The 26,745-nt window shown below is 44.3% G+C and overlaps 1 protein-coding gene and 1 long non-coding RNA gene across 10 annotated transcripts in view; one reads left to right on the top strand and one right to left on the bottom strand.

Annotated features, from left to right (window-relative positions):
- Positions 1–7,514, bottom strand: part of LOC309605607 — a 48,411-nt gene extending 40,897 nt beyond the window's left edge. For 2 of the 4 annotated variants that reach the window (XR_014231434.1, XR_014231437.1), the window contains exons 1-2: positions 6,133–7,514; positions 5,817–5,855 (exon numbers count right to left, since the gene is read on the bottom strand). This is a non-coding gene — a long non-coding RNA (uncharacterized lncRNA). Of the gene's footprint in view, positions 1–5,541 lie in introns of all 4 variants that reach the window. The other 2 variants (XR_014231436.1, XR_014231435.1) reach the window with 2 other exon arrangements.
- Positions 7,515–21,741: 14,227 nt separating this feature from the next.
- Positions 21,742–26,745, top strand: part of BMAL1 (basic helix-loop-helix ARNT like 1) — a 103,682-nt gene continuing 98,678 nt past the window's right edge. For 3 of the 6 annotated variants that reach the window (XM_082341533.1, XM_082341532.1, XM_082341537.1), the window contains exon 1: positions 21,743–21,870. The gene's annotated coding sequence lies outside the window, so the exon portion shown is untranslated. Of the gene's footprint in view, positions 21,871–26,745 lie in introns of all 6 variants that reach the window. The other 3 variants (XM_082341535.1, XM_082341536.1, XM_082341534.1) reach the window with 3 other exon arrangements.

The raw sequence follows: 26,745 nt of genomic DNA, 5'->3' as shown, positions 1-26,745 counted from the left end.
GATAATTGATGGGGCAAAGTACCTGAAGAGAAAGGGAATGGGACTGGGGACTCAGGTGGAGAAGCTGGATGTGGGAGTGGGGGGAGAAGACTCAGAAAGTCTGGGCAGATGCCACATGCTTCATGTGCATCAGGCCATGCCAGCCTCTCTACAAATCCCTTTGAGGCAGATACTATGTTCACACCCACCAAGGTGCAAGGAAAGTAAGACCTGAAACATTAAATAGATTATTCCAGGACACAAAACTACTTGATAACTGAGCTGGAATTCAAGCCCAAGGTTGTCAGTTTTCAAAGCTCATATTTTCCCATTATTCTTCATAAGCATCCTAAAAGATGAAGGGGAAGAGAAAGATTTTTCCCTCTGAGATGGGAAAGAAGGGAACGTGGAGGAGTGCAGGGAGGTGGTGAGAGCTCCAGTGAGATGGCCTCCACAGTCAAGGAGGAGACACAGACATCTTTGGGAAGTGGAGCTCAGCTCTAGGAGATGGGAAGGTTTAGAAGACATGCTAGCAAGTGGAAGAGGAAGCGAGGTGCAGGTGATGGGAGGCTGACCAAGCAGCAGAGAGGATCCTTCTGAAGCTGCACCAGAGGAATTTGGAATGGATCCAAACAACTTGCTTCTCTGAACTTCCCCAGCAACATGGAGGAGTGGAGACAATAGAAGGGGTTTGGTCAGGCCCAGAAGTTGGCAAGGAGGGTGAACGGGGAGGCTGCAGCAGAAAGACAAGAGAGCCAGACAAAGAGCAGCATCTTTGCAATGACTGAATCTGGGGTCAGGACTGGGCTGATGTTACAGACATTAGGAGAGGAAGGATTTTTGATTGTGAAAATGGAGGGTTTGAAGCCAGCACAGTGGAAAGATCATCAATATGAGGGTGGGAATCTTTAAGGGAGGCAATGGGAGCTGGAGAGGGGAAGACCATGAGCCTGGTGGGGAAATTCTTGAAGAAGGAGTGGGACCTGCCCAGAAGTCAGTAAGTCTTGGCACGAGGGAATGCTAAATGGATGGAGTGGACTCCAGAAGAGGGAAGTCCATTGAAGGACAATGATAGGACTCTGGCCTATGAGCTGGCGAGGAAGTCATATGCTTATCGCTTCCCCAAGAAGAAAGAGCACAGAGAGGTGGAGCATGAGTGGCCCCAGGGGAGAACTCTGTGAAGGGAGCAGGGTCTTGACAAGGCAGTCCAGTTCCCTTGAGACAGTGGTAGTAATGCTTGAGGAGATCACTGACCACCCAGGGAAGCTCATTCCCAGGCAAAAGCAGAATCTCTTTGGGCTTAGAAGGAAGGTCAAGACTGAATTCGTTAAGGAGTGAGATAGCGAAGGAAGCGATAGGAATAACAGTATCTGAGGTTGTGCTCTGGATGCTGAATTTAAGTAACAGGGATTAATTCACTCTAAAAACAATTGTTGAGGACCTATGTGCTCGAGTCAGAATACAGATAAGACGCAGTTCTCACCCTAGAGGAGCACCATTTAACAGAGAAAACAGATTCATAGTTTCATGGTTAGGATGCAGTCAGATAGCTCAGGTTCAGATCACAGCTTTGCCATTTGCCACTTGAAGTAGACAAGTTATTCGAACTCTCTAAACCTCAATTTTCTCATCATTAAATGGAGATAACAATAGGACCCACCTCATTGCCTTGGTATGAAGACTAAACAAGATAATAACATGAAATGAACTTAACAGTTCTCATCAATGCTAGTCATTTATATTAATTAGAATAAAAAGGAGAACTGCTGAGATATAGGTATGACCAGAGTACTTTTATTACCAGAAGAAATCAGGAAAATACTTGATTATTTCGGGGTGAGGAAGTTCTTCAAAGCAAAACATAAAACTCAAAAGCCATAAAGCAGATGATGTTCATATTTACTGACATAAAAATGTGAAGCTTAAAAAAAAGTGCACCTTCTAAATGACAAGACTTTATAAAGTTAAAACTAAAAATTTGAAAAAATGTTTAACCTCTTTAACAAACAAAAGTTAACATGCATACTCTTTTAAAAACCATGTCAGTAGTCAAATTCATAGAAAGAAAAGATAATGGTGGTTGCCAGGGACTGGTGAGAGGGGGGATGGAGAGTTATTGTTTAATGGGTACAGAGTTTCAGTTTTGCAAGATGAAAAGGGTTTTGAAGATGGATGGTGGTGATGGTGCACAACAATGTGAATGTACTTAATGCCACTGAACTGCACACTTAAAAAATGGTTAAGATGGCAAATTTTATGTTATGTGTATTTTACCGCAATTTTTTAAAAAGCCATTACAAATGAGTAAAAAATGAAATTGAACACTTATATAGGAAAATGAGCGATGGATGTGAATAATCATTTTCAGACAAAGGACACAGGTGATGATTAAATATGAAAAACTATTCAACTTCAACAACAATTGAAGACAGGGAAGTTTTTGACCAATGAGATAGCAAAGAAGAAACACAGTGATAATATCCAGTCATGGCTGTGAAGATTCAGACATTCTTACCAGCCGTGGATGGGAGTGTATCTGGGCACTGCCTTTTTAGAAGACAGTCAGGCTGTAGCTGTCAAAATACAAAATGGGATGCCATTTGGTGCAATAACAGAGAAATAGCCACTCGAATGTATAAAGGGATTTATCTCAGTATTGCTTGTAATTTAGAAGAATAGGCGCTACCTAAATAGCTATCAAGAAACTGATTTTTTATATGATGGTACAATCACACAATGGACCAATAAAATATCCACTGAAAGATCAAGGTTGTTATCTTCTAATGTGAAAAGAAAAATGAGAGATAGTAATTGAAAAATGTCACTCCATACTATTATTGTATGATCCGGTTTTTTTACTTTCCTTTCTTTATTTTTTAAAAAAAGAGTTAATGTATGTTTGTAAATGCAGAGAAAAGAACTCAGTGATACCAATGGCCACCTGGGAATGGGAAGGGAGGATTTTGCTTTTGACTTTATGCACCTCTCTGATGCTTGCTTGAGTTTTCTAGGAGCATTTTCTAATTTTGTAGTAAAAGAAACAAACATGTGAAAACGTGGAAGAAGTCAAAGTGTTTTAGGATCCCAGAAACAGGAGTAACTAACAGCCTGGGGAAAGTGTCACAATGGAGGTGAGGTATGACAAGGTGCTTCGACGTGAACAGGAATGTGTTAAGAGGAGAAGGTGATGAAAGACACCCCCAGGATGAGGGAGTGGGCGCCTGGGAGACAAGGGGGAGTGAGGCCAGGGAACTGACCAGGCAAGACAAGTCACTGAATTGATGAAATCAACTCCCCCAAATTACAAGCAGAATGTTGGCTTAAAAGACTGCAGTTGGCCCTCTGTATCCACAGGTTCCGCTTCCCTGGATTCAACCAACCGCGGATCGTGTACTATCCCGGGTTGGTTGAATTCCCGGATGCGGAACTGGGGATACGGAAAGCAATTATAGGACGTGAGCATCCAGAGGATTTTGGTATACATAGCGGGTCCTGAAACCAATTCCCTGAGGATACCAAGGGTCAACTGCGGCTTCATTCACCCAAAAGTATTTATTGAGCACATGCTATGTGTTTTGGACACAATAATAAAGAAAACCCACAGGAATCCTCTTTCTTTCTAGTTGCTTTCAGTCTAATGGGAGAGGAAGACATCAAATACATTTAACTAAAATAATAAAATAAAATAGTTGGCAAGGGCTTCAAAGAAAATACCGACCGTGCTAAAATGGAGACTATGAGGAGGCTGGGTCTAGGCAGACCCTTCCAAGGCAGTTATGTTTAAGCTGAATCCTGGAGGATGAGGGCACTCGATTAATAAAGGGGTTGGGGGAGGGGCCGAGGCTTTTTAGGCAGAGAGAACAGCATGTACAACACTGAGCAGAGAAAAGGCTTGTTTAAGAATGGAAGACAAGTTAATTTCCAAAATAACACCATGCACCTAGCTCCGCTGAACACCTGGAAACACCTGTGAACTTATCAGCTTTTTAAAATTTTTATTATATGCTGAATTTTGTACTGTAAGCTTTATTCATGTATCATTAGGAATTTCTATCTTTGTGGTGCGTTTGTGTGTGTGGGAGAGAGAGGGAGAGAGAGGTTTGGAGTATAATATAGGTGTGCTATCTGTCTCTATCTTAAACAATTAAACACAGAAATCAGTGCACCCTGAAACCATTACCCTTTGAAACCGAATACCATAAGTTTCATGGTACAAGCTGATTGTTACTGAAAGTCAGATTGAAATTGCAAAAAGTGACAAGGAAGGAGATCATGGAGCTGGGGTACAGCATTTTAAAACTCCTGGCCATTATCTGAATAGCAAAGAGTATAATAACTGATATGCAAAACTCTCCTTCATCCAATGAAACATTGTTGATTTTTTCAAGAGCCAAAGATGCAGCAAACAGTGCCTGCCCTCAGGGAGCTCACAGACAAGTGGGGAAGGCTGACACATGGGACAACCCCACGCAGGTAGTAACTGTTAGAAGAGAGCCTACCTATAATACAACAGAAACACACATCCAGGAGCAATGCACTCAGCGAGGGGTGGGAATAGGAGCCCTCCTGCAACAAGAGGTGATGTTGGGGGGGCTGGGTAGGAGAGAGTCAGTAGAGGGGTGGCCTTCCACGTAGAAGCAGCAGCGTGAATAAAGAAAGCAGAGCTGAGAGTACACAGTGTTTTCAGGAAATAACTAGCAGGCATTTGTGGTGAGAAGGTCAGGGAGTGGCTGGTGATGAAGCTGAAAGTTAGGCAGAGAGTCAAGGAATGAAAGGCCTTGAATGGCCTATGAAAAACTTTAGAATTTCTCCTGGGAGGGGGGGTCCCCTCAAAGGTCTTTAGGAGGAGGGAGGTGATCAGAGCAGTGTTTAGGAATCACTCTAACGGCTGTGTGGAGGAGACACCCCCCCCTCACCCCAGCCTGGCCTCTGTACCCCAGCGGTCTTAATGGGGGATGGAGGAAAATATCAGCCGGTTCTAGCTCTTCCTCCAGTAGGGTGGACTCTGCACACCCACCAGCCATTTTCTCTAGGGATGACGGGAACCAGGGGGGCGGGGCAGTGTCCTCATGAAGCCCCGTGCACACCACTGCTCTCCTACCCCCACCCCCCCCTCAAGAGATGCCCGTAGTCCCTTCACAGGCTCAGACAGAGCTAAAACCTGGCTTCAGACTCCTTCCTAGAGGGAGCAAAGAGGAAGCTTATCCTTTATGTGCCCAGGAGACAGTCCAGCTTGATGCTGGGTTATTTCCTAAGCTGAGCTTTTTCGATGACTTTATATTTCAATTTGGGATAAGCCTTTGTCATTTAGGAGTTATTTTTCTGGCTGCAGATCAACCATGGCAAATATGGACACCGGGAACAGGCCCAGAGTCCCAAAATGATTAATATCCTGTGCTGTGAGATGTCAAAACGCAATGATAGCCAAAGCTTTTAGAGAGCCAGGCAGTTCAGTGTGATGGCAGTCAGCCCCTTGAGTCATCGGGCGGGGGGTGGGGGGGAAGATGCTATAATTCCAAGATACTAGGTCAATGAAACTGAAAAAAGGATCTGAAAACAAACCTCCTCGTGGACGTTCATTTTCAGGAAACGCTCTGTGTTGGTTTGCTGAGCTCCAGTTATCCATGGATTCTCTAGGGAAGCTCAGCCATCCCAGGTTTACTGTCCTGTTGCTCTACACTCCATCACTTGCTTTGGCCAGCTGCAGTCCTGCCTCTCCAGACTGTCACATATCTATCGCTCTGTTTATCTTATTGTTGGCCTGTTTTGGAAACACTCTCCTAGACTCCTGTCTGACTCATAGGTTAAGGAGCATGAGTAATTCTTCTGGAACTCACTTGGAACAGGAGGGAACCCTTCCCATTTGATTTCCGGTCCTAAAAAAGACAAGATAGTTCACACAGGATGCTAATTAGTTTTCATCTTCAACAGTTAGTGTGGCCTACCCCTGCTTGGAAAACTGCCTTTTGTACCATAGGGTTTAGAAATTTGAACACCTCCAAGCTTTTATTAAGAATTATAAAATGACACCAGAATATCATTTTGCTGTGATTAATATTCTGGCTGAAGTTGCAGTTTTTGTTACAGAGGAAACCCAAATGATCTCTCTTAATGAGATGTGAAAATTAGGGGGAATAAACAACAATACTTCACCTCTGAACTCTTCTTGTTGGGTTGTTGGTGTAGGGAATTGCGCATTGTCCTCTCTGCTGTTTTTGGCCTGTCCTTCCAAGCAGTGATGTAAACTCCCTAAAGTTCTTTCACCCCAAATGGGTGTGGCTTCTTTTGGAGCCAGAACAGTTTGGCGTCCACTGCCTGTAGCAGAGATGGTAAGAAAGTGGCTCCGTATCCCTCTGTTTCTAAACCAGCTTCAGAGAGAAGTAGCCCCTTCAGAGGACCTGGGTACTGAAGAGCTTTTCAGCATTGCCAATGTGAAGTATTAGCATTGCTGGGGGCAAGACCGTGGTGAAAGACCAACTTCATACCTTAGGGGCAGGATTATAGAGAAGCCTAGCTTTCTAATTTGTATAGTTTTGTACAATTTGAATTTTCCACAATGAGTATGGAAAACAGTAAGGAACAAAACAAACAAACAAAGCCTGACCATGTTTATTTGGAAATGGTCTCTTTATTCTTTTTTGTCTTAGCAGCTGTGTGACTTTGGGCAAGTTAATTAACCTCTCTGTCCTTACCTGTGAAATGATGATCATCATATACTACTTAGAGCATTGTTGAGCATTAAAACATATGTATAAGTATTCATATTACATGCACATGGTAACATTCAATAAGATTTTCTATTGTTGCTGCCGATGTGGTTCATTACCAATGCCCAAGACCCTCTCTCTCTGAAACATAGCTATTGAGTGGTGCAGAATGTAACTCTCATCCTTTTGGTGGAAGGGAGAGTATCAATCCTAATTAGAAGGTCATTCTATCGGGAAGACGCTGAAAGATAAAAGTAAATTCCCAGGTTTCCTCATGTCTCCAATCCTTCCCTCCAAAGAGCTGGAAAGACTATGGCCCACTCCATGTTTCCTCCACGTGTAAGTTAGATTAGGCCACTCCTCGTGTGAATCTCTCTGAAGGCTTCCACAGCACTCTGAATGAAGTCAGCCTCCTTACTTGTCCCCTTGTTCCCCCATGATCTGCCCCTGCCCATGTCTGTCCTGATTCTTCCACTCTCCCACCAGTTCATAAAGCTCTGGTCCCCAGTGGGGCCTCACGTGAGCAGCGGCCTCACGCCATCCTTCCATGTTCACTGTTCCTCACAGGTCTCAGCTTAAATGAAAGAGGCCCTTCCTGGACACCCTTTTCAGTATTCTCTACATAGCCCCCCACCGTGTATTTATTTCACTGTACTTATCACAAGCTACAATTAGTTTATATGCTTGCTTGTTGGTTTTCTCTCTTTTCTGTAATGTAAGCTCCAGGAAGGCAAAGACAATGCCTGGGCTGACACATAGTAAGTACTCAATAAATATTTGTGGAAAGAGGAGTAGGTGAGAAAGGGAAGAGGGAAGAGGTGGGGGGAGAAAAGAAGGCAGGAAGGAAGGGAGGGAGGGAGGGAAGGAGGGGGAGGGAGGGAGGAAGGAAAGAAGGAAGAGGGAGGGAGAGAGAAACCACAATGGAAGGTAAAGGCTAAGTACTCAAATGGGTAGGTTTAAAAACATGATGACTGGGAGAAAGTGATGCCAATGACAAAGACAGTAATAGTTTTAGGAGGGAGATTAAGGTTGGAGAATAAATTGATGAGTTCAGTTCTAACATGTTGCACTTAAAGTGAAGGCAGGACACCCAAGTGAAACATCCAACAGGTAGATGGGTGCTGTAGTGAAACTCAGGGCCAGGCCAGGGCTGGAGCTGCCAGTTGTAGAGTCATGAAAATGTCAGCAAAGCTCTCAGAACGGAAGAAATCTTTAAAGGGTAGGGAAGGAAGAAAAAAGAGAAGCCGCTTCTGGAAACACAAATCTTTGGGTTCCAGGGGGAACGTGTTCACAAAACTGAAACGTAAAGGAATTCATGAAGGGCAGCATGAGGAGTGGAGCCGGAAGCTTAGCTTGACCCAGCATGGAAAACCTCACACAGCCTAGATGTGGACAGATCAGCAAATCGATGCCTCCATTCAGGGTCAGTGAAGGTGCCTGAGAAGGAGATGGTGTGATGTCAGGGTGTGCCGTCAGGGCCAAGGGCGAGGAGGAGGGTTCTGAAGAAGAGACCGACAACAGTATAACATGCCCTAGAACTCACTGCTAATAGGTTAAGACTCTGCTTAGCCTCGTGTCCTAAACAGACAGGTGTGCAGGTGATGGTGATGATGAGCAAAGTTGTGGTGAATGAGGTTTGTCTTTCCCTTCAGGGTTTTCTGCTTCCAATTGTCCCCTCCCTGGCTGCTAGTGGTAGTGCCACGGAGAAGACAAAAGAGTAAGGGCTCTGGAGCCAGAGGCCCCTGGGTTCGTATCACCACCACCAGCTGTGAGACTCTGGGAACAGTTCCTCTCTGAGCCTTAGCTTTTTCATCTTTCAAGTGAGGATGGTGACCCCTGCCTCTCAGGGTTGTCGTGAAGATATCAGAGAGCCTCTGAAAAGCCTCTCACTCCACAGATGTTAATCCTCTTTCCCTCCCAAGGCCTCTCAGGTTCTGCCCCCTCCCATTCTTATCAGACATTGAGATTGAGGTGCAATTAGGTTAGTTCTTCAAGGGATATTGGCGCTTGTGGAATTCATTTTTAAATTATTCACCTGTTCTTTCCACAAACATGTATTGAACACCTACCATATGTGTCCAGTGTTGGCCTAGGTGCTGGTTGTACAAGGGTGAACAAAACAGATGCACTATACTTCAAAGCTTGTTAGGGAAATTAGCTTTACTGTTCTAAAGTACACACATAGAGGAAAAGACACGCAGAGCAGTAGTTCTCAAACCGCAGCATGTATGAGAGTCACCTGGAGGGCTCATTAAAACGTTGTTGGGCCCACTCACAGAGTTTCTGATTCCATAAATCTGGAGGGGAGTCTAGAAATTTGCATTTCAATCAAGCTCCCAGGAGCTGCTCCTACTGCTGCTGGTCCGAGAACCCCACTTTGAGAACCACTGGAATAAAGTATTAGGGAGGAAGGGAAACAGAGCATTAAGAGAGTATTAAGCCAGAAGAATCAGATACCTCTTATCTCGAAGATACGTTGTTCTCCTTGACGAACAAGCTGGGAAGTATTCCAGTTAAGTGCACAAACTCCAGAGATGTTTGGAGGGACAGAGGTATCTGAAGGCTTGGTAACCACAGCTCCCAGATGCTGGAGCCTAGCTGCCTTGGACCCCAGTCCATCTCTTCTCTGCCCACAAACTTCTCCGTGTCCTTCAAGTCTCTATTCAAGTCAAAGCCATTTTCTGACAACTTTCCTCATTTTCCCAGGCAGATTTTGGCCATTCCCCACTCTCATAGAACTTAATGCATCTCTCTATTATGATAACTGTCTTATTGGACTACGTATTTTTTTTATTGACCCATATTCCCCACTAGACCATGAATTGCTTGATAGGTGGGACTGTGTCTTATTTATTTTGGTATCTCACTTAACCCTTAAATGTTTATTGACTGCCAGACCAACTGGATAAATGGATGTTTAAAGAGTATTAAAATGTATGTGGTGCCAGGAAAAACCTATCACAATTGATATTGTGTGTAGATATTGAGAACTGGGTGCAAGTACTTTCTTGTCTGACAAAGATGGGTTCAGATCTTTGCTCCATCATTGGCCATGTAATCTTGGATAAATTAATCATTCTGAGCCTCTGTTTTATCATTGGTAAAATAAGGGCAATAAACTTAGCATGTGGGGATTAAATGAGATAGTATGCCTAAAATGTTTAGCATGGTGCTTGGCACATAGAAAATATAAAATAAAATAAAATTCAATATTTGATAAAATAGGGGCTTGCCTGGCGGCGCAGTGGTTAAGAATCAGCCTGCTAATGCAGGGGACATGGGTTCAAGCCCTGGTCCGGGAAGATCCCACGTGCTGCGGAGCAACTAAGCCTGTACGCCGCAACTACTGAGCCTGTGCTCTAGAGCCCACGAGCCACAACTACTGAAGCCTATGTGCCTAGAGCCCGTGCTCTGCAACAAGAGAAGCCACCGCAATGAGAAGCCCGCGCACCACAACAAAAAGTAGCCCCCGCTCGCCACAATTAGAGAAAGACAGCGCACAGCAACGAAGACCCAATGCAGCCAAAAATAAATAAATAAATAAATTTTGAAAAATATGATAAAATAAAGCAAAAAGAACAGTTGAAAAATGGAACCATTGGGCTGGGTAAAAGTAACATTAAATCAATTAAAGCAATTTACAATACTTGCTTAATAGTTATGCCCAGTTACTAAGTGGCAAAATACTATTTTGCCTATCACTTAATATATGTCAAATTAACTGTGATAATTATTTTTCCAACGTTAGACTCTGTTCATTTGTGTTACTCTCAAGTCAAGGAGACTGAAGACTAAGGAAAAGCCATTTGACTTTAGGATGTCATTGATGACTTTTAAGAACCTGATTCAGAAAAATGGGTGTATGGGAGGATAAGGAAGGATTTTGAAGTGAATAACAGGAGGCCACAAACATAGACAACGTTTTCTGAGAGTGTGTCAACAAATAATCTGAGGCAGAGAAAGATAATGGCAAATTTTTTTGAACGATGTATCTGTAGAAAATAAATATTTCCATTGATGTTAGAAATGTATAAGAAATATATATATGTAATGTATATTATACATTAGTTATATATATATGTGTGTATATATATACCAGATTCAAAATAGTTTTAACACAAAGTACCAGGAATTCTTAAATCTGAAGTCCTGCAATTTTTTTTTCTCTACATTCTGTGAAGTAAATGTTCAAATACACATATAGCTCATTTTAATGTTTCCTTCCATGGGTGTTTCCTTTACTAATGGATTCCCAAGCCTATTCCTTTAAGCAGCACTTAAAATATTTCTGTTTTATAGGTTGTCGCTGTTTTAAAGGATAAATATTTTAAAACGGGCAGCACCTTGTGAGAAGAAGAACACTGTCCAATAAATCAGGTTCTAATGACCCAGGCAGGAGAGAGCAAGCAGGACTCTGTCGCTGGCTGAGTTGGTCTCAAAAACAGTAATGCACAGGAAACGGATGACAGCAAGTTTCAAAGCACAGCAAAAGCCTCATTAATGCTGAACATTGAAGTCACACTTCAGCTTAAAATTTGCTGAAACAGAAATAAAAACATACACGAGGCCCTTTGGGTCTTCATGTGTACAAGAAAATATGAGTGATGTGTTATTCTGTGGTGTTCTATGATAGGTTTGACTGCTTGTTTTCCAAGAAGCTTTTATCTTTAGATTCATTCTCCAGGCAAGCTCATCTAGTGCACTCCCCCTGGTGTGTTCAAGTGCGCACCAAGGACTTTCCTGCAAACAGAAACCTGGAGAGGGAAGCTTTAAAAAAATTAAAAAAAACAAAACAAAACAAAACCTTTTTGCATTATAGTTAATGGCCTCTTATTGCTTGTTTGTGGAGAATAAGCACAGTTCAGAAGCATGATAGTAACTAATCAAGAAAAAAAAAGCATTACTTATATATTTTTTGTTTTTCTATTCATTGTTTTGTTTTAGAGAAAATGTATTTTTCTAGTGCAACCAAATTGACAGACCCTTTGCAGAATAAGAAACAAAATGGAATGTTCGTCTACCTTTTCAAAAGACTAAAGTACCTAACATTTTAGAATCTGATCCTATTTTCTAAACTCGATTAATCCATAGCTTTCAGATGTAATGAATTGTAAATAGTCAATTATAAGGTGAGCCTTTGGAAGTCTGAAAGCACTTTCTAATGGGGGAAAAATTTCTTTGCAATGACTGGATTTTCACACTAGCCCACAAGTCTAGTTAAGCCATGACATACTTAAAAGGACAGTAGGAATAAAAAGTACTGAGGTAGTGCTATTTAAGGGATGGAAAGAACACAGACATTGGAGCCAAAGAGATTTGAGCCTGGGTTGAATCTTAGGTCAGCTGCTCACCAGTTTCGAAATGTTGGGCAAGTAACTTCACCTCTCCAAGCCTCAGTGGGCTCACCCATATAATGGGGATAATGCTCAGATTCCAGGGTTGCTGCTGTGAGGACAGCACATGGATTGAGAGCAGAGACTCTGGAGCCAGATGCAAGTTTTGAATTCTGGCTCTGCCATTTACTTGCTGGGAACCTTGGACTTAACTCCTCCGTGCATCAATTTCCTCATTTTACAAAATGAGAATAAGATAGAAACACCTCTCGAGGTGTTGTGTGGATTGTGTTGGGTTGAGTCAATATATAGAAAGTGTTTGGAATAACACTTGGCATATGATAATCCACTATAGAAGTGTTAGTTATTATTAGGTGTGCTTCCTGTCTCTTCTTTTTAAAGATTATTTTTAATGAAGACTTTTTTTTTAAATTTTTTAAAAATTTATTTATTATTTATTTTTGGCTGTGTTGGGTCTTCGTTTCTGTGCGAGGGCTTTCTCTAGTTGCGGCGAGCGGGGGTCACTCTTCACCGCGACGCGCGGGCCTCTCACTATCGCGGCCTCTCTTGTTGCGGAGCACAGGCTCCAGACGCGCAGGCTCAGTAGTTGTGGCTCACGGGCCCAGCCGCTCGGCGGAATGTGGGATCTTCCCAGACCAGGGCTGGAACCTGTGTCCCCTGCATTGGCAGGCAGATTCTCAACCACTGCGCCACCAGGGAAGCCCCCTGTCTCTTCTTAAACAATAATAACAAACCATCATAAGCTAAAAAAACAAAAAAACAAAAAACTATAGATAGATAATAGAGTTACTTTCCTAAGAAACTAATTTGGTTCATGGTAATTTATCACTAGAAATTTCATCCTCCAGGATGTGCAAATGGAGAAATGGAGAAAGGAGGCTTGTGTCTAGCCAAAACCACAATTTCACTTGGTTTAGAAAGAATGTCAAGTGTTACCTATTCTTCACCAGAAGGGAAACAAGCAACAAGTCTCTGCAGCCAGACATAGAAATTATTGTTTTGAGAAAATGGAAAGATCTCAGACGTGCTTGGGCAGGATTATCATTCCACTGCCTTTTAATTACAATTACCATACTAAAAATAGTTGCATTGTACTTCATTCATTCATCATTGCTCAATAGCCCCATTTGCAGAATATGAAAATATGTGATGCCTTGCAAATGAAGACAGCTGGATGCTTAAAACTTGGTCTGAAGTATTAAATAGACTGAAAGTCTTAATGTATTCCTTTTTCCTGGTACAGTGAAATTGTTTTTTGTCAGATATATCCTTAACTCCTAGGATTACGCAGGGGTGGGGGAGGAAATGTGATTTTAAAAGGGAGGTTGCCAACGATTTTAGCTTCACCTACTTGGAAACACTGTACTGAAGCAGGAGTCAGGGCCAGCCATCCAAGATGCCAATATGGCACCCGGTGATAGGAGGAGAGCATGGAGGAGTAGAAGAGGTAGGGATTACATGAGAACACCTAGTAACCTAGTCACCTTCATTTTCTAAAACCTGCTGTCCCCAGGAAGCAGGAAGTCACTGAGAAAAAATATATACTTTGCTCATCTGGGTCCAGACTGGGATCCTTGGTTAAGGTGGTGACGTGGTGTGGTGTATGGGGTTGTGGTGTTACACTGTGGTGGTCCCTTAGCTCTGAATGTTCCTGGGCAGCAAAGTGTCTTCCCCAGAAGCAGGGCTTTAAGCTGGAGAATACTTGAAAGTAAAAATAACACTAAGGACTACTAGTACACTGTTTAAGTTATTTTGAATTCATCTTGGAATCGGAAGTTCACAATGCCACTCTTGGTATTTCTCAGTTTATCGAGACAAAAAGGGGCTCCAAGGCCAAAGAGCAGATCACCTTGGGATTTTCCAGGGATTCCAGCCCAGCCACAGCAAGTCATCTCAAGGGCTATGCAATTTGAAGGTGGATAACTGGTGACTTTAACTAAGGAGAGAAAACCAGAATAACATGAAGTGGTGCCAGAGAACACATAAAGTGTTCTGGGACACTTGGCTCTCCTAGTTTCCTTTTAAAATTATTCTTATTATTATAAACAACTTTGCAGAAAGTTTATCCCATAACCTTCTCAATAAAATTACTGACATATCTCTATGAACATTTACAACTTTGTCCATATGTACACATATTATTTACTAAATTTTATCCACTCTGCATATGATGGGGGTCTTACTTTTCATGTGGCATTACTTGTATTATTTTCTTTGACTTTTTCTGTCTAGTTCTGGTCTAACATTATATTTAACATGTTAAAGGACAGCATAATACCATATCCAGTTGATAAAACAACTTATTTTCTCAAAGGTGAATCAAACTTCTTACTTCTCGGGCTTCCCTGGTGGCGCAGTGGTTCAGAATCCGCCTGCCAATGCAGGGGACACGGGTTCGAGCCCTGGTCTGGGAAGATCCCACATGCCGCGGAGAAACTAAGCCCGTGCGCCACAACTACTGAGCCTGTGCTCTAGAGCCCGTGAGCCACAACTACTGAGCCCACACGCCACAACTACTGAAGCCCTCGCGCCTAGCACCCGTGCTCCGCAACAAGAGAAGCCACTGCAATGAGAAACCTGTGCAACGCAACGAAGAGTAGCCCCCGCTCGCCACAACTAGGGAAAGCCCATGCGCAGCAACGAAGACCCAACGCAGCCAAAAATAAATAAATAAATAAATTTATTTTAAAAAAAGTAGGATACAAAAGGAAATTTCGGTGTGATAAAAATTAGGTCACAATATAATATAGTTATTAAGGAAATTCGACAAAGAAAATACATCAGTATTTTAACAGGGGTTATATATGTTTAGTGAGATTATAGATTATTTTTATTTTCTTCTTCATGTTTGTAAATTTTTTGTCAATTTTTCGTTGGTTTTATAATCTGGGGGAGAAAAGCAACAGATGTTCTTTTTTCTTTGTTCTTGTTTCTTTCTTTGTTTTTGTTTTTAATTGCAAAGAGAAAGGAGAGATTTGAGTAGCAATCATTCTTTTAATGCACAGACATCTGTGTGCAAAATGAAAATTTTCCTTAGGTGGATTTTGAATCAGTAGCTTTTATGTGAGAGAAGTAAAGGACCCAGAGTTACTGCAGAGAACCCAAACAGGATTTGTTGCTTGGGACAGTGCTTGGAGATTATTACTATTATTATTATTACTGCCACGTTTTTAAATTGAAGTCTAGTTGATTTACAGTGCTGTGCCCATCTCTGCCATACATCAAAGTGACTCATTTATACACATATAGACATTCTAAGAGATTACTGACTTTTATTTTCAAGAAACAAAGAGAGGGAAGCCCAGTAAAATAAGACAGCTTTACAAGGAATAATGCTTTAAAAAGAGTAGTTTTTCTATTACAAGTGACAGGTTTAAATAATGCCCCCAGTAGTACCACTTACATCTCACTACCCCAACTTTTGACCTTTTAACTGGAATATATATGGTGCATTCTTAATAGTGTGTTCTGGGCCTGTTTGCTGGTTGGCCCTTTCTTTTGTTCATGATGTGTGGGTGTGTGTGTAGGTGTGTGCATGCATTTGTGTAATCCACCTTTATTTTTATGGTCTCTGGATTTTGTGTCAGGCTCAGAAAGGCCTTTCAAGTTTATAAAAATTTTACTCACATTTTCTTCTAATGTTTTTATAGATTGTACTCTTTACATGTAAATCCTAAATAATGGTTGGTTATATTTTAATGTAAAGATTAGGGTAGAGAGCAAGCTTTATGTGTTTCCATATGGCTAGCTAGTTGTTTTAACAGCATTTATTGAAAAACCCATATTTTTTCCCAATAATTTAAAATTCACCTTTATATTATACTCAATTTTCATGTCCTTTGGGTCTGTTTCTGGATGCTCTGCCTTTTCATTCACCTATTGGTTTGTTTCTAAACCAATACCAGATTACTTTAATTGCCACACTTCTGTAGTGTGCTTTGATAATGTGTTAGGTCAAATTACCCCCAATCCATGCCCTCTTTTCTTTTTAAAAAGCATATTGTAATTTTTTTTAAGTTAATGTACTTCTTAAATGGCTTGACTTAACACTTCACTTTGCTTTACTAACTAGAAAGTTTCTTTTTTCTTTTTTTAATTTGGAGCATGAATTTTAGTGCTGCTCATTCTAGCAAAGCAGGGCAAAACCTATGCCAGTTTTCTGAAGACAGTGTCTATTTGTTCTTCAGGGCTTCTGTCGAGAAGCAGTGTGGTCACTGGCGCTTTGGCTCCCTCTAGCAAACACCCCTCAGACAAATGGAAAAGCCCCTTTGACATCTGAACACCAAGATCTCTGAAATCTTGGCCATGTCGGCAAACAAGATCTAATCTAAAGCCCAATTACATGGTCTAGGACACATTCCAAATAAGGTATTACTGCTCTCTCATTCTGAGCTGCTAGGACCCGTCCCATTCAGAAAGAACCAAGGGAGTTCATTTTTTCAAAAGTAGCTGAAAGAAACACTGGTTAACCCATCAACGCCTGATCTTTTAAAGTTCCCATTTTTGTACACCCAGATATGTCCACCTTGGTTAAAAAAAATCAAAGCACACATACACATATCAACATAAACCACTTTCAGTTGGGTTGGCTGCTAAGAGGTAGCTATGATTCTTTTTCTAATTTCCCCTTAAATAACCAACGTCTTCAAAAAGTGATCTGTTACTCCCTGGTGTCACATCTTCACTGGTTTCTATCCCTGATTTTCCTAATATCCTACGTCGAGCTTCTGGCCCTAGGAGCAGTTTTAGTGAAACAGCTTTCTTACACTCAGATGCCTTTGTTGCTCTAACCAAAACCTTTTGCTCAAGTGTAAGCTTCCCTCATCTTGCTTCCACACCTGTCTGTTGAGACTTTCTTCCAAAGTTTTTCAAACCGAGCTTTTCACTTTTTCACTCCTCCTTCCTTTGTTCTTATTTCTCTTGTATTTTCTCCTGTTCTGATTCTCTTTCACCTCAGTAGGCACACATCTGAGGACTCTTGCTCAGTCCACACCTCCCACTTTGACAGCTTCTCCTGTTTCTTTCTCTTTCTCTCAGGGGTTGAAAGCATCCACGAAGGACCATGTACAAATGGGGTGGAGGGTAAAGAGCTACAGAAAAAAGAGACTCATCAGGCAGATAGAGAAAAGACCAGTCCAGAGGCCACACAACCCCAGAGAGAGGAGGAGATGAGAACTGTTTAATGCCTAATGGAGCCCCAGTTCTAGTCCTCTGTGAGGATTTGCTGTGCTTCCTACTCTAAGGTTCTGTGTCACCATTGTCTCCTCCCAAGAAATCTCCCCCTTTGGGCTTAAGTTAGTTGAGGAGGCTTCTGTTTCTTGCATTCCCTAAGTTTGAGATGATATCCCTAGCTCTAAGGCATAGTCCTGGATATTCTCCTTTTCTCTACATGAAACCCTAATCAATTGGAAAATTTTAAAAAATAATAATGCTCACCATCTTTGAATTGATGACTCCTGAACCCATGTCTCTAAAATATGAGGCTTATTTGTTTTCCAAAGGAACTGTCCGAAGGAAGAGGCAAATTACTGAAGTAGTTAAGAGTGTGAGCTCTGAGGTCAGACTGTCTAAATAGCTTGAGATCTTCAGTCTCCCAATCTGTAAAATGGGAATAATAGAAGTACCTGCCTTAGAGGAATTTGTGAAAATTGAACGAGGTAATGCATATAAAGCTCTTAGAACAGTGCTTGACTCACTGTCAACCTGCAGTAAATATTGTTGTTATTATTACTACTATTAATAGCAACACATTCCTACTTGGCTTTCCACAAGAACTTTAACATGTCCACCTCAGGACTTCTCAACCTCCTTCCAAAGAGAGCATGACTACATAACTTCCTGGTCCTGTCACTGGCTTCTCCATTCAATCCAACAGTCCTGGAATTTGACCTCGGGTCTGTTTGACTTCAGAGCCTGTGCTTATTCCATTAGACCAGCCATTCCCAAATTTGACTGCATCTCAGATCCCAAAGATAGTGAATCAGAATCTTCCAGATTGGGGCTTGAGAGTCTGTATTTTTTAAAACTCTTCAGTTAATTCTAGTGGATCTAATCATTGAATCAGAGTCTGGGGAATTACTCTGGATTATACTACTTTATCTTCACTAACTTTATCTGTAAAATGGGTGCAGTAATATATCTATTTCATTGAACTGTTAACCTAATATATATTGAATCTTTACTGTGTGCCAGGCATTGTGCTAAGGGCTCTCTATTATCTCACTTAACTCTCACAACAATCCTGTGAGGTAGATACTAGATTGTCCCTATATTACAGATGAGGAAACTGTGATACAAAAGAGGTTAAGTTACTTGATAAAAGTCGTCCACTTAGCAAGTGTAGAGAGCTAGCGTATCAATTGCTGGGGTTAATGTGATGTGAGGATTACATTAAATAATGCATTTAAATCACCTGGCACACAGTAGGTACTCAATAAAGGTTCTCTTTTCGGGACTTCCCTGGTGGCACAGTGGTTAAGAATCCACCTGCCAATGAAGGGGACACGGGTTCGATCCCTGGTCCAGGAAGATCCCACATGCCGCGGAGCAACTAAGCCCGCGCACCACTACTGAGCCTGCGCTTTAGAGCCCGCAGGACACAGCTACTGAGCCCGTGTGCCACAACTACTGAAGCCCGCGCGTCTAGAGCCCGTACTCCACAAAAAGAGAAGCCATTGCAATGAGAAGCCCGCGCACCGTAATGAAGAGTAGCCCCTGCTGGCCGCAACTAGAGAAAGCCCGTGCGCAGCAACGAAGACCCAACGCAGCCAAGGATAAATAAAATTAAAAAAAAAAAAAGGTTCTCTTTTCCCTTCCTTTTATCCAAGGGATTCTATTCATGCCCGGTGAATTTTAGACAGAAGACAATACTTCAACCTTATTGGTGGCCAGAGAATTGGAAATTTGGTATTCTAGAAGGTACAAATAAAAGGGAAGCAGGTACCTGAGAAAGATGGAGGTGTTTGGGATCAACAAAGAGAAACACAAGGGAAAACATAATTACATATGGAAGAGCAGGTGCACGTGAGGACAAACAGTAGCTTGGCCACTGAGGGTAGGAAACGGCAGAGTGATAAACTTTAAAAGAGGAAAACCAAGGTATGAAAGTAGAACCACATCATCTCAGGGGGGAAGAGTCCTGAAAGATAACTATTCCAACCCCATTCCCACCATGTGGTCATCCAGTTCTTATTTGGACAATTTGTGTGACAAGAAACTCAACTTATCAAGGCAGAAGAAGCTCTAGTTTTTAGAAAATTCTTCATATTGAGTCATTCTAGAATTTCTACCCACAGGTCCCCCTTCCACCCTGTGGGGCCCTGAAAAATAGTCTAATTTCTCTTCCATTTGACAGCTCTTCAAATTTATGAAGACAGTTACCTTGTACCCCTGGGGCGAAACCCTCTGCTTCCTTTAATATTTCCTAGTAAGACATAGTTCCCAGCCTTGTTACATCCTGCTCCCTTTTCTGTGCATAGTTTTTCTTTGCCAAGCCTTGATTGGAGACAGTACTCCACGTGCATAATGACAAACACTGGGCAGCATTGTAACCCCACCATGCTTTACATGTTAGACTTCTATCGATGCAGCCTAAATCAGCATTATTTTGGCAGCCACACTTCACTGAGGACTCAGAGTGAGTCATCTAGGACCCTTTAGTCTTACTCTTACATGCATCTGCTAAGATACCTCTGCCCCCAGCTGCCTTTCAGCAGTTGATTGTCCAGGGCGGGACTCCCCACATTTATCCCTGTTAGAGTCAGCCCATTGCTCCAACATTGCATTTGGCTTATGTTACATAATGGTATCTCTTTCCCTCCTGGCCTTGTGTTATCTGGAAATTCGGTGCAGATCCTCTGGGTTTTCATTCAGAGCACTGTAATAAAAGTCCCGAAGTCTGGGCCATGGAGAGAGCCTTCTGCCATCCTGATGGTAACTGGTGTGGTCTGAAGGTTTTGAAGTCGAAGGAATCTGGTTTGACTTGTGGCTTTGAGTCAGCTGGTTAAACTTTGAATTTCAGTTTCCTCATCTGTAAAATGGGATTGTGTGGATTAAGGGGGAAGATGCAGGGAAAGCACATAGCATGCGGTAGATGCTGCACAAATATCTATTACTTCCACCCTTCCTTCAGGTCAGCAAGGATTCATTAATCAGCATCTTTAGGTAATGGTTACTTAACAAGTTATTCGTCCAATTAGTTATATTAGAATCCAGGCTTATATTTCTTCATCTTGTCCACAACATCTTGTCAAGTACATTGTTAAAATCCCACTTACATAGCGTGGTCTCCTCATGAAATCAGGGCAGAGAAAGAGGAAACAGCAGTCAGATTCTACCTGCATGTAAACTTAGGAAAAGTAGTAAGCTACCAATGAAGTTGGTTAACCTTGAAAACGGTCAACATTCAGGCCCCAAGCACATACTGGGCAACTCACTGTGCCTGGCAGTGAGCTGGGGATGGGCTACAATTTTACAATGTTTAAAATGCAGCATCTGTGTTCAAGGAACAAGGCTGGAATTCTAGAGTCATAGGGGCTAGTCTGGGTCACAGGATTGAGTGATTTAGATCTGTTTGTTCACATATCCAGTCAACAAACAAACATGCACCCTCCCCACCCTTCCATTCCTTCCCCCCCTCCTTAGGTCCTAAAGGGGAGGGGCGAGTATAACAAAAAGGACAAGGTCCCTGTATTCAAGGAGTTTAACATCTAAAAGGGTTGGGAGTTCTTTGAGCTAAAGGTCCTCTGTTAAATGCTTGAGATGCAAAAATAAGACAGATTCTCCGTCTTCCAGTACTAAAGTTGTATCTTGTTATGAAATGTCTATTTTCTGTAACTATTTGTTTCCTTCCGTCTCACTCCCTGGACAGCTTTTCTACAGTAAAGACTAGAGCCACCGGGAAGTTGTCTGCCACACAGTAGGTGCGGTCACTGAATGGAATCGCTCCAGGCTTGAGTTTCCGCTTTTGAACAAGAATGACAGCTCCAGTGGGATGCTTGGAGGTCAGGACGAATGAAAAGAACGTAAGAACACTTGGATGGAAAAGCCTTCTGGAAATACTAAGTATTTTTTCTCTCGTTTGGACTTTGGCAAACCAAGATGTTTTGGGAAGGGTCTGGCACTCTGTGTTCCTAAAATTGGTCTCCTAGATGGAGTTGGAGGAAGGGGAGTGAGGGAATGTTGCTTTCGTCAGGATGTCCCGAGTGAAAAAGGGCGAGGAGGAGTGAGAGCCCTAAGCCAGAAGCAAGTCAGGGACCTAGAGAAGAGGGACATGCCAGGCGACTGCAGTGGCCAAGGCTAGCGGGAGACCTGAGGGGAAAGAGAAGACAGGGGCGAGGAAATCCAGGGAAAGCGCGCGGATTGGTCCTTTCCTTGGGGCGTGCGCTTCTGTGCGCCAAGCGATTGGTGGCGGGAAAGTAGCAGGTAAACCGGCCCCCGCCGCCTCGCCATTGGTCAGCGGCCTCTCTAGCTGCCACACAACTGGCCAGCAGGCCGCTGAGCCGCGCGCGGATTGGCCGGGGGCGGCCGCCTATACCGGCTCCCTTCGGGCGCTAGGATTGGCTGGCGGGAAGAGGCAGGTATCCGGGCTCCGCGACTCCTCCATTGGTGGGCGGGGAAGGGGGGTTGGGCACAGCGATTGGTGGGCGGGGGGCCGGGCCTGGGCCGGCGGGGAGCGGATTGGTCGGAAAGTAGGTTAGTGGTGCGACATTTAGGGAAGGCAGAAAGTAGGTCAGGGACGGAGGTGCCTGTTTACCCGCGCCGGACTCACCGCCGCCGCCGCCGCGGGATCCGAGTGGGGGCGCGGGCGCGGGCGCTCCCGGCGAGCCACGGTGAGTGTCGGGCTGGCCGCGGCCAGCGGCGCGGCCGCGGGCACCCCGTCGGGGCCGTTAGCACCCTGGCAGGCGCGGCGCCTCAGCCGCCGCCCGGGGCGCAGCCCGGCCGCCGGGGAGCCCTGACCGACGTGCCCGCTGCCGGCCTTAAAGGGCCCGTGCCTGCTCCCTGCCCCCACCCGGGCCGCGGGGAGGCTGCGCTCCTTAAAGGCGCCGCGCCCGTCCGCCCCCATCCTCACTCGCGGGGGTTGGCGCTGCGGGGTAGAGCGGGCAGAGGTGCCGCAGGCGCCCTTAAAGGGACTGGGAAGGAGTCCGCGGGAATACCCACCTCCCCTCAGCCGGCATCGCTACCTGACCCGGGGGGTGGGGGGGAGAGGAGGTAGGAGCAGCCAGCTGCCTCTTAAAGGGACAGCTTCACCCTTTGGGAGCAGTGACCCGGCTGAGGGCGAGTCCTAGGATGTATCCCCGGAAGGTTCGGGGACCCCCGAGGCGACCACCCTTGACGGCTGCACCCCAAGGGCGTTGGGCGAGAGATGCTGCTTCTGCCCTTCCTCCGCCTCCTCCACTTCCCTTTCGGGAGCCTGCGGGGCTGGGTGGGGGCGGGGAGGGCGTCTCCGCCGGGCTTGGGGAGTCCGAGCCCCCCCTTGCCCCTTCGGCCCTGTCGCGGGTGCTGCCGCTGCACCCGGGTATTCCCCGCCGGAGATGCGGCCGACCCCAGCCTGCGAACTTTCGTCCGGCCTGCGCCATCTGGGTCCTGGGCAGCCCGGGGAGGATCCCCCTTGGGTTTGCGAGCAGGTGCTCCACGGCACGGGGATGTCGCCCGGCGCCCAGGTGCGGGCCCGCCGCCCGCCCTGGAGTCCTGGAGACCGCAGCGAGTCTGGGTTTAGCACCGTGTTTGACAGATGTCAAAGAAAAAGCTTCCCGCTCACGATTGCCGGACGTTGACAGCCAAGAGAGCTCTTGTTTGCTCAGAGGAATAAGTGGAAGAATAGAAATTAATGCCGACCTTGTGGGGCTCGAGTCAGTCACTCCGAGGGGTCGTGGGAATCGGCTGCGGAACCGAGGGCAGGCGCGGGGGAAGGAAAGGCTGCACTGGACATGGGCGACTGTTGTCAAGTTTGTGCGGGCCGGTGGGATACCAGGCTGTCCCCCCTCACCTCACCTTTCCCATCCTCTTTTCCCTCCCCTGCCTCGGCCCCTTCCGAGTCACCTAGTGTTGTTTTGGCACTTTTGCGCTTGCTGTCTCGTCTCCCTGCTTACATACCTAGTCCTCGGCAAGGAATTATTAGCCAAGTTTTATTACTCAGCTTCCAGAAATTAGATTTGAAGAAGCATTTCTTGACTGTACGTGTATTTCCAGGATCTTCGTTTTTTAAAAAATCCATAAAAGCTGCCCATTAGCTGCATCTAATTTCGCACAATGCTTGCTTGTCATTTGTCCTTCTGACATCTGCTGCTGTTCCTTCCTTTAATCTATTTTTATATGACAACTATTATTTTAATTCTTCTTGTCTCATTGATATCAGGATCTGTCAATTTGGGTTGGTGGAGTTTTTAATTAATGTACTGGTTGAATCATGAGCTTAAAATAATCATTGCTGCTCCTGAGCAGTTTTGAATAATCTCATGCTCTCCGTGCTTGCAAGATTTAAAAAAGAAAGAAAAAAAAAATCACTGCTGTTAAATTTGATTTCCATATCAATGAAACTAGAAAATGTTTTTTTTAACACAAAATTGAATCTTTCACTCCATGCTTTGTTACTGAGTTCACTTTACTAATAAGTCTTTAAAACACTTTGTTGAACATATTTAGAAGGCTTTAAAATTTCCTGGGCAGGATTTGAAATTGCCTGTATCATCTAAAGCTGGCATTTTTCGTTTTGATTGTGGATGTAGCCGGTGAATAATAATAGTAAGTTAAAACTATAGTTAAATTTATACCTTATTCCAACCCCTAGAGTTTAGAAAGAGGGAGAGAGAAAGGAGCAGGTGTGGTAGAAGAGCACTAGCCTGAGAGAATCTCCTGGTTCTAGCCCAGACTTGGGCTTTCATGGCTGTGCTACTTGGGGCAAGTCCCTGAACCTTTCTGAGTTCTACTTGCCTCAGATGGAAAGTAAGGCAGTTGAACTAGGTGATCTCAGAGGTTCCTTCTGCTCTAAAGTTCTGTGTATCTCTAAATATTTAATACAGCTGAATTCAGGTTGGTATTTACCTGCTGGAGCCTCCAGAATATCTGAGCTGAAGTCCTATTTTCTTGGGAAACTTAAACAGATCAACAGATGGTGTTTTAAAGAATCCATTTCAAATGATTTATAAAATGATGAGTACTCAGGAATTTGTCTGCTATTTGCAGAAGAGGTTTGCCTACCACAGAGAGGAAAAGGAAGTGGCCCTACTTTCAGATTTATCGCTCCACACTAACAATCTCTACGCAATTTATATACTAAACAATGGACAGGCACTGTAGAAAGACTTGTTAACAAAATGCATAAGCATATGTAAAAACGAAATATTCTATATCTCTCTTTGGTATAAGGGTTGCCTTCCTTCTATGGGCTTTCTTCTATTTATGAGTCCATCAACTCATGGTGGTTGGAGAAAGTCAAATATTAAAGAAACAGTTTCTGCCCCATATGATGTTACAGTCATAGGTAGTGATTTTCGTTAACATCGTGGTAGCAGTTGCAGGGAAGTAATTTTTTACTTCCTTTTTAGCCCTTGAGGTTTAGTTAGGAGCCTGGAAATACAGGTATGTCACCCTTCTCCACAGTCTTTTCTCTCATTGCCACTTCATCATAATACCCAGACTTACCCCAGACACCCTCCCTGGCTTTTCTCCTCCCTCTCTCTCTAAACAAGACCTGCTCTGACTTAAGCTCCCTCAGCATCTCTTCCTTCTGGCTCAGAATGTCTTGTCCCTTTCCCCCATCTCTCCTCTTTTCCTCCCAGTTTGGAAAAAGCAAGTGAATTTCTCCCCTGTTCCCTCTTCTTAGACCCTCAGTTTGGGCAGGAGCCTGGTCTCTGGTAGCAGGACCTGGGACTTGGGTTGGGTGGCGTGTCCTTGGACAAGTGCTAGCCTCCTCTGACTGTATGTTCCTCCTCTGTGGTGTAATGAAGGAGCCTGCCTCCTAGAGTCCCTGTGAGGATCAGGGGAGGTGATGTGGGTAAAATGCCTGGCACACAGGAAGCCCGCCCTCACTGTCTGCTGACACTCCCTCTCAGTGCTGCCAGGGTCCTGTCGGTCCTGTCACTGGAATATCCTTCGTGCTGTTTGCCCTCAGCCTCCTTACCAACCCTAGAAAAGCCCTTGTCTTGATTGAGGAGGGAAAGATGGAAGGGGAGGAAACAGGACTGCTCTGGGCCACTGTGCAGTGGGCAGCTTTCATGTGTCTGCACTTGGTGCCCCTGGGTCCCCATGTCTCTCTCTCCCCTCCCTGCCTGGCAGCCTCTCCCAGGGCTGTGAACGGTCACCCCCTCCACTTTCTCACCTGCTCCATTCTTAGCTCCTGCCCTCTCTCTACTATCCTTCTTCATACTTCATCTCAAATATCTCCAATAACTTTAAGTCTTGAATTCCAGGGCCTCATTCTTAGTCCTAAATTGTTGTTCTTGGCCCTTTTGCAGCTTATACCCACCTGTCTTTCCCTCCTTTTTGAAATCCCCTCCTCCCTCAGCCTTTAGGTCACATTGCTTTCTTGGTTTTCTTCCTGCACACCCTAAAAGTAGGTGTCTTTTTGGGCCTCTGCGCTTCACACTATCCCAGTTGGCTCAGGTCCCCTTTCCGGTCCTGATGTGTCTCTCCTGCTTCAGCTGCTAGCAGGTCCATTGTAGACATTCACAGCAGCCTATTGCCAGCATCCGTGGCCTTGGAGTTACAGGTTGCAAACTGCTTGCAAGCATGGTCTCATTTCATCCTCATGACAGCTGTACCCCTTCACCATCAGGCTGTCCTGAGAGGGACTTTGGTTGGGGGGTTAAAAGCACAGACTTTGGAGCCAGATTTTATATCCTAACTGTTCCTTACTAAGTTTATGACTTGTGGTCAAGTTGCTTTGCTCTCTCTGTCTTGGTGCTCTCATCAGTAAGACTGGAATCACTTTAGTCCTTATCTCAGAGTGTTGCAGTGTGGATTCAATGAGTTAAAGAATTAAAACTACATGAAGCTCTTCATGGAACATAGTAACATTCATGGATGTTAGCTATCAGTCTTGCTGCTCCTTCTTGCCTCTCCATACGCAGCCCGCCTGGCTGTGTGCACAGGACTGTCCAGTCAAGCTGAAGAGCTGTCCGCTCCCTGGACCAGCCCTTGGCCCGTTCTATGCCTCAACCTTCTCTCATCCAAATCCTACTCTTCTTCAAGACCCAGCTCAAATGCTTGGTCCTCCTGGAGCTATTTCTTCATTTTGTTTTTCTTCCTCCCCACACTGGGCAGCAGTGTCCCCAGCCCTTGATCTAGCTCTAATTATTTTAGGTACTGCTGCATCCCATATCGTGTTGGGCTGTCTCTGGGAATATCTTACCTGCTGGTTCCAGGCCAAGCACTTTGGGGGGAGTTCATCTTGGTTTCCCCAAATCACAGGCATAGGGAGCCTTCAGGATATGCTTGTCCAATCCCAATTAATGATCTTGAGGAGGAGGAGATGGGGTGGGATAGGCACTCAGGGACTAAGCACATGGAGGGAAGGGGATATACCTGTGGAGAGGTGGGAGCATGAGATGAGGGATGCAACAGGGGCACGAGTGGACGTGGCCATGAGTAGTTAGGTCTACATGGAAGGAGGGATTGAGTTGGGGACCTAAAGTCGGGGAGATGAGATTGGGTAAGCTTTAGTCATCTTTGCTTCAGGAGAACGTTGAGTGCTGGCACATGATGGG

Source organism: Balaenoptera borealis (genome assembly GCF_965194805.1).
Source record: "Balaenoptera borealis genome assembly, chromosome: 11".
Lineage (NCBI taxonomy): Eukaryota > Metazoa > Chordata > Mammalia > Artiodactyla > Balaenopteridae > Balaenoptera > Balaenoptera borealis.
Note: the sequence above shows the minus strand (reverse complement) of the source record. Positions and strands in the feature narration are given on the sequence as shown.